Source organism: Mobula hypostoma, chromosome 2, assembly GCF_963921235.1.
Source record: "Mobula hypostoma chromosome 2, sMobHyp1.1, whole genome shotgun sequence".
Classification (NCBI taxonomy): Eukaryota; Metazoa; Chordata; class Chondrichthyes; order Myliobatiformes; family Myliobatidae; genus Mobula; species Mobula hypostoma.
Genome location: NC_086098.1, coordinates 172,174,145 through 172,194,041, shown reverse-complemented (window position 1 = coordinate 172,194,041; position 19,897 = coordinate 172,174,145). Strand labels below are relative to the sequence as shown.

At 42.0% G+C, this 19,897-nt stretch overlaps 1 protein-coding gene across 2 annotated transcripts in view; it reads left to right on the top strand.

The window, feature by feature from the left end:
* The first annotated feature begins 2,125 nt into the window (after nt 1–2,125).
* The window catches only part of LOC134342672 (casein kinase II subunit alpha), a 136,869-nt gene continuing 119,097 nt past the window's right edge, over nt 2,126–19,897 (top strand). Inside the window, exons 1-2 of one of the 2 annotated variants that reach the window (XM_063041080.1) lie at nt 2,126–2,408; nt 3,858–3,975. The gene's annotated coding sequence lies outside the window, so the exon portion shown is untranslated. The remainder of the gene's footprint in view (nt 2,409–3,857; nt 3,976–19,897) is intronic. The other variant, XM_063041079.1, reaches the window with a different exon arrangement.

The window sequence follows — 19,897 nt, the reverse complement described above, 5'->3', positions numbered from 1 at the left end:
TTTTGCTCTAGATTTCTAGCACCTTCAGTCTCCCGTGCCTCCAAGTTAAAAGTCAAGTTTATTGTCATTTGCACAAGTACACGTATGATACAAAAGTCCAAAAGCACATAAGGGGGGGGGGCACAGTAGCGTAGTGGCTAGCACGACACTTTTGAGTGCCAGTGACCGGGGTTCAGTTCCCATCACTGCCTGTAAGGAGTTTGGACGTTCCTCCCATGACTGCGTGGGTTTCCTCCAGATGCTCCGTGTTTCCTCCCACAGTCCGAAGACGTACCGGTTGGTACGTTACTTGATCATTGTAAGTTGTGCTGTGATTAGGCTAGGATTAATTTGGGGGATTGGTGGGCGGAGTGGCCCAAACAGTCAGAAGGGCTCGTTCCAAGCTGTATTGCAATAAAAAAAAGCTAGATAAATAATATTAGGCTTAAGAACAGCTTCTATCCCACTGTCATAAGTCTATTAAATGGTTCTCCTTTATGATAGGATAGACTCTTAACCTCGCAGTATGCCTCGTCATGGCCCTTGCAGCTTACTATCTGGCTGCCCTATACGCACTCTGTAACTGTAGCCCTTTTTCCATTGCACTAGATCAATGCACTGATGTGATGAAATGGATAAGAACGTTTGGCATACAAAACGTTTTTCACTGTATCTCAGTACATATGCCAATAATAAACCAATTCATTTTACCAATGTAAGGGCAGTGATAAATATCACAGGCATATTGTATCTGATAAGCAACATAAAGGGAATCAGCTGTTCTTGAATCAGCCTGCACCACCTCCAACCAAAGTCATTGTTGAGTTTATTGTCGTGCGTGCAAGTACACAGTTGCAAGGAAAAGCTTACTTGCAGCAACATTGCAGGCATGTAGCATCAGGTAAGCAGCCAGAAGGGAAGTAGCTGTTCTTGAACCAGCCCGAAAAATCGGAATCAAAATTGAGTTTATTTTCTGCATCACGGCCTGGTATTAAAAACACCCATGCCTTTGAGTGGAAAATCCTATGGATTCAGCCCATTACATCATTGGTAAAGCCCTCCCAAGCACATCCACATGAAACACTAGTAGAAAAGTAGCATCCTTTATCAGAGATCCCCACCACCAAGGTTTATTCTCGCTGCTGCCATCAGGTAGAAGGTACAAGAGCCCTCGGACTCACACTACCAGGTTCAAGGTACTTACTATCCCTCAACAATCAAGATCTTGACTCCACTCACTTGCCAATCTATTGATATGTTCCCACAACCAATGAGCTCACTTTAAGGACCCTTTATCTTGTTATCTCATGTTCTCATTATTTATTTCTATATTTCATTTACACAATTTGTTGTCTTCTGCACGCTGGTTGATCTTTCATTGATCCTGTTATAGTTACTATTCTATAGATTTGCTGAGTATCCCTCAGGAAAATGAATCTCAGGGTTGTATATGGTGACATATACGTACTTCGATGATACAATTTACAAACGTTTGTAGTTTAGACTTTGTCATATTCTCTGTAGCTGTTACACTTTATTCTGCATTGTCATTGTGTAATGATCTGATCTGTATCAACAGGATACGAGGCAAGCTTTTCACTGAATTTTGATACACGTGATAATTATAAACCAATTCCAATACAAGATATTCTTGAAACAACCCCCTAATCAAAATTAGTCAAAGTCAATGTTCAAGTTTAAGTGTCATTCAACCGCACACGAACACTCAAAAATACAGTCAAATGAAATAGCGGCAAGTTTATTGTCAAATGCACAGATTCAATGTAAAATGTACAAGCAAAAAGCATCAGGAAAAAAACCGCAATCCTAGTCAAAGTTAAAATCTTGTTTATTGTCATATGGACAAGTACATGTACGCACAGAACTTACTTAGAGCAGCATTTACAAGGAAAAAAACGTGGATTAAGCAAGATAGAAAACAATTAGAACAAAAAAAATCATTACTATTTGTGCCTCGGAGCAGGAACCAGCAAGGGAATGATCGGGAGGAGGAGGAGGGATTTGTGCAACAGGTTTTGTGTCCCCCCCACCCCCTCCCGGGCTGGTGAGTTGAGGTGTGCGCGGCGGACGGTGTTGGGCAGGGCACAGGCCGGCGCAGCCTCGTTGTGGCGTGGGGCTGGCGGGGGAAGCGCGGCGCCGCCATATTGCGGGCAGTCGGTGTTTTCGGCGCCGAGCCGGGCGGTTCGGAGTTAAAGGGGAGGCCAAAGCCGGTCGTGCTTACTGGGTGGGGGAGAAAAAGGGGAGAGAAAGAGGAGAAAAAGGCATAATCGGAGAAGAGAGGAAGAAGAACCGAACAATATACACATACACGCACGTACAAAAAAATTATAAAAAAAAAGCCCCTACTACCCCCCCCAATCAATTCCACCTGAAGAGAAAGCGAGAGAAAAATAAATTGGCGCTGGCAGGTGAGCGGGCGGTGGGATAGCCGCGATGGGTGAGGGGAGACCGTTGGTGGGGAGGTGGGATCGGACGGCCTATGGCGGCGGTGGTGGTGCTGCTGGGGCGGGGTGTGGTGGTGGTGGTGGGGGCTCTGATGTCTCCTTCCTGGGATTGTGGGAGGGGTGGTTGTAAACCGAGGGGTTTTGTAATGTGTGTGTGGGGGGGAGAAAGGTGAGAGGATCTGTAATTCGGGGCTGAAGGGTCTGTAATTCGGAGTGGAGGGGTGTGTAATATGGGGTGATAGGTCTGTAATATATGGGGAGGTGGTCTAATATCGCAGAAGTGTGCTGTATTACATAGTCTGTAATATGTAGGGGTGTCTAATACGGGGACAAGGCGGGGTCTAATAATTGGGGTGCAAAGCGGGTGTGTAATGCACGTGGAGGGGGTTTGATAATTGGGTAGAAGGGAGTCTGTAATATGGTACGAGGCGGTTTCTGTAACCACCTCATTTGGAGGTGGTGCCTAATTAAGGGGATCTGTAATGTAGGGAAGATTTGTAATACAGGGGTGGTTTATAATATGAGGGAGGGTCTATAATACTGGCTAGAGGGAGGGACTAAAATGGAGGAGTGCATTGTAATATGAGGTATTGGGAAGGGGGTTTGTAATACACTGGATGTCGGGACAGTGCTCTGTAATGCTACCTTGTAGTGGTGGGGGTGTTTAGGTGGAGGCCTGTAGTTTTCTCTTGTGTGTGTTGGGTGGTCCAGGATGGGGCCTAAAATATATGGAGTGTGGTGGTAGGTGTGCGTAGGGTTTTTTTATTCCTTAAGGGAGATGGAAAATGACATTGTGGGAAAAGGCAGTTTCGGGGGATTTCCGGAGAGGACAGGTTGAGGAGGGGTCTGTTGTTATGTCTTTTGTGGGTTACTTAGATAGTTATTTTTATATCTTGATCCCTTTCCCAATGTTGTAGCAGTGATTGTCATCTTTTTGCCAGGCAACTTGAAGGATGCTGGCCCCATTGACCGAAATGGTTGGCCCATCTTAGTGATTAAGATACAAGACATTAATAGTACTCTCTTTTTATGTGCGATTTCATTCCTTAACAGGGAATGAAATCAGCAAATGCTTGAAGTAATCATGTCAGTTAGCATCTGTGGAAAGAGAAACAGAATTTAATCCCTTCATCTGGACGGAGGGTCTTTGACCTGAAACACTTCCTCTTTCTACAGATGCTGGTTGTTTCCAGTATTTTCTATCTTTTCCTGACAGTGTTTTCTTTTCAAGAATTAGATTGGACCAAGGGACATGAATTTGCATAAAAACAAAAAGTTATGGATGCAGGAAATCTGAAGAAAATGCTAGAAACACTTGGTTCAAGCGATAATGAGAGAAACAATTTGTACATCAGGTCAATGACTTTACATTTCTTTGAAAGGACCTCTTTCCTTTTTTCCTTTGTCTTCAAGCTTCTTGTGAGGATGGAATATCGTGTGCTATAAAGCAACATGTCTTCAAGCGTAGCCTTAGTTGTCTTGACTTTTCACAGACCTTTCCCTCTGATCTTCAATAATACCCCATGATATGGTAGGTGGCATGGTCCATTACCTTCTTGGATTTATATCCAGTGGCCTGGACCATTGGTTCAGAGGTGTGATTTTTGAATGCTACCTTGATGGATGGGGAATTTATATTCAAATAATTAAATTTGGAGTAAAAACTGTTTAATGGTGACCATAAAACTACCAGGCTTGTTCAAGACCCTGTTTGGTTCATAATTGTCCTTGAAGGAAAGAGATCTGACATTGCTTTTATGGAGTTGACCTCTCTGTTCCCCCTCCCTATTTTCTCCTCAACTCACCCTCCTCCCTTTTCTCTCCTCCTCCCCCCCCCCCACCCCAATCAGTTCAGGGACAAACACAGATAGTCAAGTTGTCAATGGCAGTTCTGTTCATTACACTGTCAATGAAAATAAATTATTGGAGGTCTAATCTCAGTCATTCATTTAGGGACAGTGGAACTGGAAAAGAAATGTACGGACATTAAAGTGGAAAGATGTGCTCGCTGAATTTGTGATACCAAATGTTGAAGGTTTGAACTTTAATGCAGGAATGATTTTCTAATGCAGTAGACGGTCAAAAATATGTTTCCAAATCTTTTCTTTGTGATCTGTAAACTATCAATTGGGAATCAAATGCCCATTAGACCTTTGGGAAGCTGAAGTATTTAGGACAATTTGGTATGGAGTTCTTTGTACTATTAGGATGGCAGCTATGTATGAATTGACTGATTGAGCCTGGAGAAAAAAATGATTATCAGAAATCAGGTCTCAAATGTAGATCTCTGTTTTCACTTGAGTGGCATACAATAGGTTGTCATTTAGATCGGTATATTTTTAATTTCTCTTCACTGAGGTTTCAGGGTGTTCTATTTTAAAAGTAACTTATAAATAGATGCCTCTAGAGATAAAAGATATATTTCATAAAAGATATTCCAATGTAGCTGTCCTTTGCCCAGGTCTATTCCGGTTATTTAGATCAGGGAAGGTGCTCAGGAAGATAATTCTGTGTTGTCTGCTGAACCCATGTTGCTTAATTCAAATTTATAGTCCAAATCATTTTAATGAAAAATTATTCTATTTCTAATTATCTTGCTGCAAAATTTATGACTAACAGCTTTCATAAGGTGTTACTTTGCGAGAAAGAAACAAGGTGAATTATGGTATGATTTTGCAGGTAACTGAGACTAAAGTTATTCAATTGGGAGAGGGGATGAACCAGTTTATTCTTTGTATAAACGGCTTATTTTAATTTTATCTTCCCATAGTAGCTAAGTTGGATGTTCAAAAAATGGTTCCTGTTGAATAATTCTGAAGACTACCTTTCATAATACAAAATCAGATTTATAAAGAAACGTTTTAATTTTGACATTCAAGGGTTATGTTGAATAGAAATAAACAAGTACAAAATGAGATTGCACAGTACCCCTGTCTGTGCACAAAAGGAGGAGATAAGTGATTATCTGAAATGTGTGCCTATTTTCTGATGGTGACGTATTTGTTTGATTCCCTTGAATGTTTGGACTCTGCTTCCCTGATGTGTAATTTCAGTTGTCAATGAATTCCCAAATTAAAGGGGGGGGGAATTCATAAGAAATAATAGAGGAAAGTGAAGTGATATTCTGTATGTAAATTTATCAGAAGCACAGAAAGGTTGCAGCATATGAGGTTGTGCCATTTGACTTCACTGAATCTGTGCTAGCCAACTGCAAGAGCATTCCAGCTATCCTAGTTGCTTCATAGACTTGAGCAGGGTTGGAGGAAGTGGTGCAGCTCAGCTGATGGTGTGAGTGTTGTGTGTGTCAAAGAGATCTCAGTAGAATCTAGACCAGGGATGAAATTGAATGCAGAGAAATATGGAGTGACTCTTTCTGGGAAGAATGAGGTGTACCAATAGAAGTGCTACAATTTTCAGTTAGATCTGAGAGCTGTGCCTCTGTAAAGCTTTGAAAGCAGGCCCCACGAATGGAATAAATGTTTTAAAAAAAATAAAGCTTTTGGGATCTTTAGCTTCTTAAATGGAAGGATATTGCAAATAGGTTATAATCAACCATTAAGACATGTGTATACTCGTTTAGTATTGTAGCCACTTTTGGCCTCCACACATTAGCATGGATATAGAGTCCTTTACTGGTTTTACCAAGCGTAAGGGATCAGTTACGTGGAATTATACAGAAAGCAGAGAAGTTTGTGGAACTTAGAGGTATTGTTCATACTTGAATGGATTTTGATGGCAGATGTTCCATAATTGGAGTTCAGGGATTCAAGGTAATTGGCAAATGAACTAGAAGAGGCATGAAATTTTTTTTCATGGATCAGCCATGATAAAATGGTGGAGCAGACTTGCTGGGCTAAATGGCCTAAATCTGCTCCTATGTCTTATGGTCTTATGGAAAAATGTTGTTTTTGCTGAACTGTTGTAATTTATGATATGGGGACTGCAAGGTCTGGGAACACAAAACTGATTTCCAAAAGGGGAACAGAGGGGAAATGTGCTGTGAAGAAAGTCATTGGACTGTTTTTACCAGTGAGCCTCTGGAGGGGTGATGAGTTCAAGGTCTCCTTGCTGAATCATTCAATATACTTTCAAAATTTTGTAACAATCTCCGTTGTGCTTCACACTCAAACTGTAAAAAGCTTTGGGGATTACAAGTCTGGGAAATCAGAACTTGAAAGTTATCTTTGTATTCCCTTGTTAGAATTTATTAGAAAATTTATGGCTATGATTCTAAGCCTTTTCTAAAATAATCATATCGAAGTTGTGTTGGTAATCATTAATCACATTTCCATTTTGAGTTCATGCAGATATTGCAGTGAGATTACTGAGATGGTTTGGGTGTTGCAAATTTAGGCTGAATGGATTATTGCAATGTTGTAGATTCCGGTTAATTGGGACACATTAGGACCAGTACATTTTGACCCACTTAAGCAGCTACCCCAATTAGCCAAAGTTTCATGGGAATAGTTAAAAACATATGTATTTATGTATTTTATGAAATTCAGAACAAATTAGAATACTACTGATACATCACAATACTATAAAACTGTAGTTCCCAATAGTTATCGACTGAGAAATTCATCCAGTGTATGCTGCTGTTCTTTTGATTGTCTGTAAGTGAACAAAATGAACCTAGATATCTAGTGCAAATAATGAACTGCCGTCATACAATGATTTTGATGATGCCATCCTCCAAATCTTTGTTTTTATTGTAACATTCAAGATAATTGTTGATGCTTTCAAATTCATTGTAGTTTCTAATTTGAAGTAGTGAAATTGCTTTATTTTTACTCCCAGCTGTTTATGGCATCTCTAAGCCTGAATGCTTGAAACCGCACTGTTCCAATTTAGGCTACGTCCACACTAGACCGGATAAATCTGTAACCGAAGCCTTTTCTCTTCATTTTGGCCTTCCGTCCACACTGAAACGGCGTTTTCCTCCCCTGAAAATGGAGCTTTTCTGAAACACTTTGCAGAGTGTTTAAATCTGAAAATGTCGGTTGGCCGTTGTAGTGTATACGGGGTAACCAGCTAATTTTGAAAATGCTGTCGTGACGTGCTGGAACAAATGGTGGCGGCAGCGCGGCATCTCATTGTTTTCTTGAACGCAACCTCCAACACCACAACAATATCTGACAATAGATGTGTAACATCCTAATGTAACATTGTATGGAAATACAAGATAACACTGATGCAGACATGTTTTATACATTTAACAAGGTGCTTTATTAATGTATTGCTTGTGCAAACAGTCAACAGATGTAATTGTCACTTTTGCCCAGTAACTTGTTTTATTGCACATGTTAAATACAGCAAAATAATACACAAAAACATGGCAAAAGTAAAGGTAAACAATTGAGGTAACAGCAAATTTCACTTTTGCCCTGTAACAAGCCTTATTGCATTTAGTTGGAGCTGTTGTCCCTTTCATCAGTGAAGAGACTATGGCTGTAGGAAATGTTTCTGGACAAACGCTCACCAAGTCTTTCGTTTGGCAATTTCCTTTTCAGTTTTTCTAGTCTGTAACTGGACAAACAAGCACCAAGTATACCGTTTCCTCTTTGCTTGTTTTCTGTGTGTCCTGCGCATGCCTAGTAAGAGGCGATTCGCCCAAATATCTGTTCTAATGTGGACGGAGGTATTTTCAAAAACGCCTGGTGTGGACGCCTATCGTTTTTATGCGAAACCGGCGTTTTCAAAATTGTCCGGTCTAGTGTGGACGTATCCTAAGTGTGCTCCAAATAAACAAAGAGTCCTGACTATTTTGATTAGTTTTTGTTCTTTCAGAGTTGCCCCAGGTAAGGGCTGTCCCAATTAACCGATGGCCCAATTAACCGAAATCCACTGTATTTGTAACTGCAAATGAATTAAATCATTTGATGTTCTGTGTTCTGTTCAATTTGATCGGCATAGTTAACTAGGTGTGATCATGCAAGTATATCCCTTGTAATTTACCATCGAACATGCTGAACTCCAGATAGACTTACAGATTGGGTTTTGGATTGAAGGCTACTTCCGTTATGGATTGACAGTGCATTGTCAAGACCGTATGACCAACCCCCATGTGTGCTAATGGCATATGATGGCTGATCTTCCCAGGTGATAGACAGAAAAAACCCTTACGTTAAGTATGTTTTGAAGTGGGAAGGGTCCTCCCATCCTGACACCGAAGTAAAACACAGAGAAATTAGATTAGATTAGATTTATTGTCATTGTGCCGAGTACAGATACAAAGCCAATGAAATGCAGTTAGCATCTGACCAGAAATGCAAAGAATAGTGTTATTTACGAAATAACTGCAAATAAAAAGTAAGTGCTACAGCACACAAATATCACAGTACTGAGACAGAACAATATGGGTGCAATACTGCTTAGCGCTGTGATGTGAGGTTCAGCAGGGTCACAGCTCAGGGAAGAAGCTCTTCCTGTGCCTGCTGGTGTGGGAGCAGAGGCTCCTGTAGCGCCTACCGGATGGGAGGAGAGTAAAAAGTCCATGGTTAGGGTGCCATGCATCCTTGATAATGCTTTTCGCCCTGCCCAGGCAGCGTTTATGGTAGATGTTCTCAATGGTGGGCAATTGGGTGCCGATTATCCGCTGGGCAGTTTTCACCACACGCTGGAATGCTTTGCAGTCCGATATGGGACAGTTGCCTTACCACACTGAGATGCAGTTGGTGAGCATGCTCTTAATGGTAAAAATCCATCAGTATCCTGGGACAGAGGTGAGCTTTCTTGATGCTCTGCAGGAAATAAAGGCGCTTTGGCTCCTTTTTGACCAGGATGGAGGAGTTCAAGGACCAGGTGAGATCCTTGGGAATGTGGATACCAAGGAATTTGAAGCTGATACACACTCCACTACAGCTCTGTTGATGTAGATGGGGACGTGAGTGTGGCTCCTAGCATGCCTGAAGTCCACAATGATCTCCTTGGTCTTCTGGGTGTTGAGGGCCAGGTTGTTGTCAGCACACCACGTGGCCAGGTACTGGACCTTGTCCCTGTAGGCCGTCTCGTCATCCCCTCTGATCAGGCCAACCACAGTGGTGTCGTCTGCGAACTTGCTTATGGAGTTAGAACCATATACAGGAACACAGTCATAGGTGAAAAGGGAGTACAGAAGAGGGCTCAGCACACATCCTTGAGGCACATCAGTGTTCAGGGTGAGAGTGGAGGAGGAGAGGTTGTCTAACTTAACTGATTGGGGTCTGTTAGTCAGAAAGTCCAAGGTCCGATTGCAGAGGGATGAGCTGATACCAAGCTGGCGAAGTTTGGCGATCAGCTTGGAGGGGATCACAGTATTGAATGCCGAACTAAAGACAATGAACAGCATTCTGACGTAAGAGTTGGGGCTGTCCAGGTGGGTCAGGGCAGAGTGAAGTGCCATGGAGATGGCATCCTCTGTTGACCTGTTGGTGCGATAGGCAAATTGATGGGGGTCCAGGGTAGTGGGCAGACAAGATTTCAGATGTGATAGAACCAGTCTCTCAAAGCACTTTGCAATGATGGGGGTGAGTGCAACTGGGCAGAAGTCATTCAGGCCCATGGCATTGGAATGCTTTGGCACTGGCCCAATGGTGGCGATCTTGAAGCTGGTGGGGACAACTGCCTGGGCCAGGGACAGGTTAAAAATGTCCTTGAAGACCCCGGCCAACTGCCCTGCACAGACTCTGAGCACGCGGCCAGGTCTTCCATCTGGACCAGCTGCCTTCTGTACATTCACCCTGCTCAGGGTGGCGCAAACATCGGAGATGGAAAGTGAGAGAGGCAGTTCACCAGGTGGGAGATCCGCTTTGAGGGTGACCTCCTTGTTCTCTTGGTCAAAGCAAGCGTAAAAGTAATTGATCTCATCAGGGAGGGAAGCAGAGCTGGAAGGGGGCACAGTACTAGGTGGTTTGAAGTCTGTAATGACCTGTATCCCATGCCACATGCGCCAGGGGTCTGAGAAGTTGAAATGCTCCTCGATTTTCTGTTTGTATATGTGTTTAGCCTGAGAGATTCCCCTCCTCAGGTTGGCCTGAGGAGGGGCATCTCTCAGTGTGACATGAATTTTAAAAATGGGTAAGAATCAGAATCAGGTTTAATGTCACTGGCATATGTCGTGAAATTTGATTTTTTTGTGGCAGCAGTACATGGTAATAAAAACCCTATCTAAAAGGTGCTAATTTTGCAGCTGGCTTTTTTCTATTCATAAAATGCACCAAAGTCAAGTCACTTTTTATTGTCATTTCGACCATAACCGCTGGTACAGTGCACAGTAAAAACGAGACAACTTTTTTCAGGACCATCGTGCTACATGAAACAATACAGAAACTACACTGAACTACGTACAACAACCCAAGAACTACACTAGACTACAGACCTACCCAGGACTGCATAAAGTGCACAAAACAATGCAGGCATTACAATAAATAATAAACAAGACAATAGGCACAGTAGAGGGCAGTAGGTTGATGTCAGTCCAGGCTCTGGGTATTGAGGAGTCTGATGGCTTGGGGGAAGAAACTGTTACATGGTCTGGTCGTGAGAGCCCGAATGCTTCGGTGCTTTTTGCCAGATGGCAGGAGGGAGAAGAGTTTGTATGAGGGGTGCGTGGGGTCCTTCATAATGCTGTTTGCTTTACGGATGCAGCGTGTGGTGTAAATGTCTGTAATGGCAGGAAGAGAGACCCCAGTGATCTTCTCAGCTGACCTCACTATCCGCTGCAGGATCTTGCGATCCGAGATGGTACAATTTCCGAACCAGGCAGTGATGCAGCTGCTCAGGATGCTCTCAATACAACCTCTGTAGAATGTGGTGAGGATGGGGGGGTGGGAGATGGACTTTTCTCAGCCTTTGCAGGAAGTAGAGATGCTGCTGGGCTTTCTTTGCTGTGGAGCTGGTGTTGAGGGACTAGGTGAGATTCTCCACCGGGTGAACACCAAGAAATTTGGTGCTCTTAACGATCTCTATGGAGGAGTCGTCAATATTCAGTGGAGATTGGTCACTCCGTGTCTTCCTGAAGTCAACAACCATCTCCTTTGTTTTGTTCACATTCAGAGACAGGTTGTTGGCTCTGCACCAGTCCGTTAGCCACTGCACCTCTTCTCTGTATGCTGACTCATCGTTCAACCGAGGCAAATGCTCAACACTCTTCCTGCCCCTAAACTGGATTGACCCAGCAACCTTTTGTCTTTCTGTGGTCTCTCTCAGTCACAGGCTCCTTGCCTAAAAATGTCTTTATGAATCCTGGATTGCTGAAAGTGGAGGTTACATGCAGATGTACAGGCTAAGAGGTTAAGTTCCCCGTGACATGACAAAGGATCCCATTTGAAGCGTACCTTGCCACTTTAGTTAAAGGTAACCACTGGAACTCTGTACAAAGCAATCCAGTGTATTGTTAGCATATAGTCATGTCACCATTAATAAGCATAAATCATTCTTTGTAAATGGTTTTAAAATTTATTAATTAATGTTGGAATCTGGACTTTGCTAGCACATCTCTAATTGCCAGTCTAAAGGTGGTGGTGAGCCACCTTGAAGAGCTGCAGGCTAGATGTCTTTGAATGTAGTGGTAACAAGCCATGAATTTGAAATCACACATAGACCAGACAAGCATGAGAGATTTTCTCCTGAACTACATTAGTGAACCAGGTGGGTTTTTCAATAATCCAGTAAAGAGTAAATTCTTATTACTAAGACTCATAAAAATCTTGGTTATTAACTGAATTTAAATTCCTTAGGTTCTGTGGTGGGATTTTAAAGTCAGATCTCTGGTTGGTTCATTCAGGCACCTGGATAACTGGTTTAGATTTCTAGCCACTGTACTACTCATGGGGGGAGAGTGTATGATACATCTTGTGAGTGTGCACAAGTCTCTAGAAGGTTGAGACTACAAGAATAACTGGCAGATGTTCTTGTACTTAGACTGGTTTAACAATAATAATTGTTGCTGTTGAAGTGACGTTTCATGGACGGCAACTTCTTGTCTTTTAAGATGACGAAGTCTAAGTTTGGTTAGAAAATTCTGGTTTTGGGAGGAGCTTAGAGATATGTTACTTGCCAATTTCCACTTCAGAAGAAAAGTTGCAATTATAGATTCAAAAGATAGAAAAATAGTTCTAATATCTTTGTGAATGATGTATATATCATTCTAATGCCATTGTAAATGGAATGTTAGCTTTTTGGCTGCGTAAAAGTGAAGAAGTCATTCACCAGTGTAGAAAGGTGTACTATGTAGACTGGTTCTAAGCCATTTAAACAGCTTCATTGTGGACCACATGGCAGTGCTAAAATTGTGTAGTTGAAACTGCAAGAGGAAAATTGTGCACTTGATTCTTTTCCAGCAGTGATTTGTTTTGAACTAGCAGTGATGTATTCTAAACACCAAATGACCTGTTAATACACACATCCTTAAATTCGCAACTTTTTAAAAAAATGGTTAGTTTTTTAGGGTGAATAGAGAAAACTAAAGGGAATGAAGGTCGACTGTTCTTTTGGGCTGATGTCCCACAACCTTGGGTCTTAAGTAAATTGTGTGTGTTTTGATCTTTCAATGTTCCATAGATTTTGGAATTGTCCTATTGGAAAACTGCAAATCTAATGTCATACTTTTGAAAGGAAGGAGACAAAACAAGAATCTGTAGGTTAGTTAACATAATAGATTATTGGGAAAATATTGGAATATTTACTCAGCAGCAGGGCCTTTACAAATGAAGCAGTGCTAAATTGACTTTGGGTGTGACATATTTATTAGAGTTCCTTGAAGATATAAAAAAAAGTGTGGATAAAGGGGGGGCTGGTGGATGTAATGTATTCAGATTTCCAAAACAAAATTGATCAGGTGCCATTTAAATGGTTACTCTTCAAGATACGATTTCCTGGAATTATGGGTAACAGTTTGGAAAAAGGTTTGGCTACTTCAGGGATTGTGGTATGTTTTTTTTAAGTATCATTATCTCTGTTTACATGAATGCTTATGTGCAGATTGAAGAAATTATTGGATTCCTCCTTCTCCAGCACTTTGTCTTTCCTACCCACCTAGCTTCACCTATCACCTAGCTATCTTCCTTCCCCTCCCCCCCACATTGTTATGCTGGCATCTTCCCCTTCCTTTCTAATGCTGAAGAAGAGTCTTGGCCTGAAGTGTTGACTATTTATTCATTTCCATAGATATTGCCTGAACTGCTGAGTTCCTCCAGCATTTTCTGTGTGTTGATATGAACATTCCAGTTAGAGTTCATCACCTCAAAAAAATTTGCTTGAAAACCTAACTAGCAAAAAGAAACAAATTAGATTAAAAGAGTTATTTTCAATCTGGTAAATTGTATGTAGTTGGGTGTGTGTAGATTAAGTGAATTTGGGTGTGTATAGATTAAGGCGAGAATTTGGTGGGTGAAGGAAGTATCATGCAAGGTAATCACTTTGAGAGGACGGATAAGGAAACAGTGTTGTTTAAATGAAGTGAGACTACCGAAGATCTTTATGTTCTTGTCCATGAAACAACAAAAGTTGGCATGGAAGTGCAGCAAGATTTAGAAAGACGAGTGGGATGTTAGTTTTTTTGGCAAAAAGCATGACTTGAAAAAGGGAGCAAGTTTTTCTACAATTCTACAAAGGATTGTAGAATTATACCAAGAGTGCTCCTTGTATGAGATGGAATATTGACAATAATTTAGATAAGGTTAACTAGGTTGATTCCTAGAATGGAGGACATCGTTTATTAATATAGGTTGTGAAGGCTGGTCTCATTATCATTACAGTTTAGAAAATTGAGGTGATCTTATGGAAACATATGATATTCTGGTGGGACTTGATATCCTCTTTACTAAGAGGATACTTCTTTTTGTGGAGAGGCTTTCAACTTGGTGCAAAAAGCTTTCGAATAAAAATGAGACTTCTTCTGAGGGTTGTGAATTATTAGAATTCTCTATCCAGAATTTTGTCATCGGTAAATATATTTAGTGCCTAGCAAGGTGGCTGTATAGTCCGTTGAGAAACAAACATGATGTTTGAGATTCAACTTAGTTTGAGGTTCAGTCAAGAATTTGAGAATATTTATTTAGTTGGGAACTTGTGTTACAGTGGTGAATTTACCATAGAGTCATGCATTCGATATAAAGCTCAATAATTTGAGCATATTTGAATCCATATTCTTTCTTTCTGGTCTTTTTCTGACGATGACTTCTGAAATGTTGTTGCTTGCATTGGTGCAAGCAGGAGCTAAGCTATGTCCTGTAAGGTGTCATCAAATGAAAGAAATCACCTGGTTAGTAGCTTAAGGAATGTTTCTTGGCCAGTGTTCACTACTTTCCAAATAATGCAGTGGTGCATAACGTAACCTATGGGCCGCATATGGCCTACCTCAGTGAAAGTGAGCTGTTTGTGCTCTTAGTTATTTTGCCTCTACTTATTTGCAGTACCAAGTTATGTCCCAAAAGGCTTCTCCTGATTGAGGATCTGAGAAATATAAGGCCTTCTCACCATCTAGCAAGTCCCATCCTCCTAAAAATGGTTTGAAGCCGGTTAAGCCTTAGTCATAAAAGTACCAACTGTCAAAATGTTGGAATAGTGTATGTTAATATTCACAAATGTTAAATATCCAAAGTATTCAAAATTAATCTAAAGTATACTTTAATATATAAGCAATTAAATGCGTATTAAATTAACAACACCTCTAAAAGTTCAGTAATCCAGCATGCTCAAGATTTGTGGTGCTAGACAAATAGATTTTTATTGGCTATTAATATTATACATTTTTCAGTGGACTAAATTGGTCACATATTCAGTGAAAAACTTGTCTTGCGGCCCGTTCATCCAGATCAATTCATTACAACGATGTATTGAGATAGTATCGAGTGAAACAATAACAGAGCAGGATAAAGTCTTACAGTTACAGAGAAAATAGTGTAAGTAGACGGTGAGGCACAAGGTTATAATGAGATTGAAGTTGAATCCATATCATACTAAGGAACCATTTAATAGTCTTATAACAGCAGGATAGAAGCTGTCCTTAAGCCTGGTGGTATTGTCTTTCTTGCATTTGTATCTTCTGTCTGATGGAAAGGAAGAAGGAAGAATTCTGGGATGGCTGGCTGCTTTACTAAAGCAGGAGAAGAGTTCAAACAATCTGGAATCCAGTTTCTTGCAGTCCCGGGCAGAGCAGCTGCCTTACCAAGCAGTGATGCATCTGGATAGGATGCTTTCCATGGTACATCTGTAGAAATTGGTGTGGGTCAAAAGGAATTTGCTAGATATCTTTAACCTCCTGAGGAAGTAGAGGTGCTGGGGCTGGTGAGCTTTCCTGGCTATTGATGGCATTTACTTTTGGGAATGTAGAAGCTCTTGACCTCAGTTGAAAGGGTGTGCAGGATCTAGGGTAATAGTGAATTTAATAGTGTACTGGACCAGAGCTCTGCTGAGTTTCAAGGTGGCACAGGAAACATTTTGTGATCCAGATGTTGAACCATCAAGATTTCTAAATAGGTAGGTAGTTTATTATGAATACTTTAAAATTAAATCTTTGCAAAAAAAATGTAAATTACCTGAAGGCTATCAGTTTCATCACCACCAGGCATTGGAGTAGTTCAAGTGGCATTAGGAATGCACCTTTCAGAAGTTTGGGATGTTTAGATAAGTGACCCTTGAGTTCTTGGGTTATCAGATCTCTCTACAGAAAAAATTGTGTGACAGCTCAGTGTCACCATTAAGAAGTGTCTGCTTATCACCAACAGTATTTTAATCATGTTACTTTTCATCCTGGAGCCGTTCTTAAGCTTTGGACAATAGGCTCAAAAAACAGAGAATTCATTTTGTTTAAATGTTGATTAAGCAGATGAAGATATAAGGCTACTGAGAATGGAGAAGTTTGAATGAATCTATCCAAATGGTCTCTTGTTCTAGTTTCCATTTTGTGCATGACCTGAAATTTAAATAATGGCATCAACCTTGGTTTGGTGGATAACTGCCCTGAGTCAAGACCCACTCTAATGCAGACATTTTAGAGAACTACAGAATGGGTGCTGCACTGTAACATTTTATCCTAAAGGCAGTATATGGTAGGCTGCATCATTCTCAATGGACTTAAAAATCCCACCTTTGGAAGGCGAGCAAGGCAGTTCCAGTGATCTTACTAATATTTTGGTCCCATAACCTGTGTGGGAGGAGATTTATAGTGAAAAGGCCGCTGCACTGGGGCAGTTCCATTCTCTCTGCCTCAAAAATCTTGTCCAATGGTATAAGAAATTGTCATGACTGAAGATTTCCTTGGCTGGAGTGGATAGCCATGCCTCCTGTGCCTTGCCATGCCCTTCACTCTCCATGAAACATTGCAGCACCACTTTCTTGGCCTTAGGATCTTGTAAATGATCTTGTCCACCCAATCTGCCTGAACTGGCTTCACATGCTGGGGTAGGTATATCCCTATCTCACCGGGGTTGGAGGTTCCTGGCTACCCTTACCTGGTTTAGCCTCCCTGTTGAAGTGTACTGGGGTCCAATTCCTACCAAAAGTTTTACTTTGATCATTTTTTGAGAAGTATTTAATTTACTATAAGGTGCTTTGGGATGCCTGGAGACTGGTGGCCTCATAAGGTAGCATCCATCATTATGGAGCCCCATCACCCAGGACATGCCCTGTTCTCAGTGCTACCATCAGGGAGGAGGTATTGGAGCTGAAGGCACACAGTCCTGACGAAGGGTCTCGGCCTGAAACGTCGACTGCACCTCTTCCTAGAGATGCTGCCTGGCCTGCTGCGTTCACCAGCAACTTTTATGTGTGTTGCAATGATTTAGGAACAGCTTCTTGCTCTCTGCCATTAGATTTCTGAATGGGCATTGAACCCTACCTCACTACTCACTTCGGGTTTTTTTTGCACTAATTAATTTTAACTTTTTTGATATATATACTTGCTGTAATCCAGTTTTTATGATCATGTATTGCAGTGTACTGCTGCCACATAACAACAAATTTCGTGACATTTGCCGGTGATATTAAACCTGATTCTGATTGTAATTCCAAGTTCTTAAATTTGTTAGTACAGGTGTCCCCGCTTTTCGAACGTTCGCTTTATGAAACCTCACTGTTACGAAAGACCTACATTAGTTGAGCAACAGGTCAACAGCAGATGCCATCTCTCTGGCCCTACATTCCTCCTTAGAACGCCTGGAGAATAAAGACGCATACGCAAGGCTCCTTTTCATTGACTACAGCTCTGCCTTTAATGCCATCGTTCCAAATAAACTGATTCCTAAGCTCTGGAACCTGGTCCTTAGCACTCAGATCTACAGCTGGATCTTCAACTTCCTCACAGACAGGACCCAGGCTGTAAAAGTAGGGGACAAGCTCTCCTCTACAATCACTCTGAGTACCGGTGCCCCACAAGGCTGTGTACTCAGCCCCCTGCTGTACTCACTGTACACCCATGATTGTGTAGGCAAGGTTACACAACAATTGTAGGCCGTATCTCGGGTAATGATGAGTTTGAGTACAGAGAGGAAATTAAGAACCTGGTGGCATGGTGCGAAGACAATAACCTATCCCTCAACGTCAGCAAGACGAAAGAATTAGTTGTTGACTTCAGAAGGAGTAGCGGACTGCACGACCCAATTTACATCGGTGGTGCGCAAGTGGAACAGGTCAAAAGCTTTAAGTTCCTCGGGGTCAATATCACAAATGACATGACTTGGTCCAACCAAGCAGAGTTCACTGCCAAGAAGGCCCACCAGCACCTTCACTTCCTGAGAAAACTAAAGGAATTTGGCCTGTCCCCTAAAACCCTCACTAATTTTCATAGATGCACCGTAGAAAGCATTCTTCTAGGGTGCATCACAACCTGGTATGGAAGTTGACCTGTCCAAGACTGAAAGAAACTGCAGAAGATCATGAACACGGCGCAGCACATCACACAAACCAGTCTTCCGTCCGTGGACTCACTTTACACCGCACGCTGTCGGAGCAGTGCTGCCAGGATAATCAAGGACATGATCCACCCAGCCAACAGACTTTTTGTCCCTCTTCCCTCCCGGAGAAGGTTCAGGAGCTTGAAGATTCGTAAGATTTGGGAACAGCTTCTTTCTAACTGATAAGACTGCTGAACGGATCCTGACCCAGATCTGGGCCGTACCCTCCAAATATAATGTAACCCCAATTTTTAAACAGGAGGGAGAGAGAAACCGGGGAATTATAGACCGGTTAGCCTAACGTCGGTGGTGGGGAAACTGCTGGAGTCAGTTATCAAGGATGTGATAACAGCACATTTGGAAAGCGGAGAAATGATCGGACAAAGTCAGCATGGATTTGTGAAAGGAAAATCGTCTGACGAATCTCATAGAATTTTTTGAGGATGTAACTAGTAGAGTGGATAGGGGAGAACCAGTGGATGTGGTATATTTGGATTTTCAAAAGGCTTTTGACAAGGTCCCACACAGGAGATTAGTGTGGAAACTTAAAGCACACGGTATTGGGGGTAAGGTATTGGTGTGGGTGGAGAATTGGTTAGCAGACAGGAAGCAAAGAGTGGGAATAAACGGGACCTTTTCAGAATGGCAGGCGGTGACTAGTGGGGTACCGCAAGGCTCAGTGCTGGGACCCCAGTTGTTTACAATATAAATGACTTGGATGAGGGAATTAAATGCAGCATCTCCAAGTTTGCGGATGACACGAAGCTTGGCGGCAGTGTTAGCAGTGAGGAGGATGCTAAGAGGATGCAGGGTGACTTGGATAGGTTGGGTGAGTGGGCAAACTCATGGCAGATGCAATTTAATGTGGATAAATGTGAAGTTATCCACTTTGGTGGCAAAAATAGGAAAACAGATTATTATCTGAATGGTGGCCGATTAGGAAAAGGGGAGGTGCAACGAGACCTGGGTGTCATTATACACCAGTCATTGAAAGTGGGCATGCAGGTACAGCAGGCGGTGAAAATGGCGAATGGTATGCTGGCATTTATAGCGAGAGGATTCGAGTACAGGAGCAGGGAGGTACTACTGCAGTTGTACAAGGCCTTGGTGAGACCACACCTGGAGTATTGTGTGCAGTTTTGGTCCCCTAATCTGAGGAAAGACATCTTTGCCATAGAGGGAGTACAAAGAAGGTTCACCAGATTGATTCCTGGGATGGCAGGGCTTTCATATGAAGAAAGACTGGATGAACTGGGCTTGTACTCATTGGAATTTAGAAGATTGAGGGGGGATCTGATTGAAACGTATAAGATCCTAAAGGGATTGGACAGGCTAGATGCAGGAAGATTGTTCCCGATGTTGGGGAAGTCCAGAACGAGGGGTCACAGTTTGAGGATAGAGGGGAAGCCTTTTAGGAGCGAGATTAGGAAAAACTTCTTCACACAGAGAGCGGTGAATCTGTGGAATTCTCTGCCACAGCAAACTGTTGAGGCCAGTTCATTGGCTATGTTTAAGAGGGAGTTAGATATGGCCCTTGTGGCTACAGGGGTCAGGGGGTATGGAGGGAAGGCTGGGGCGGGG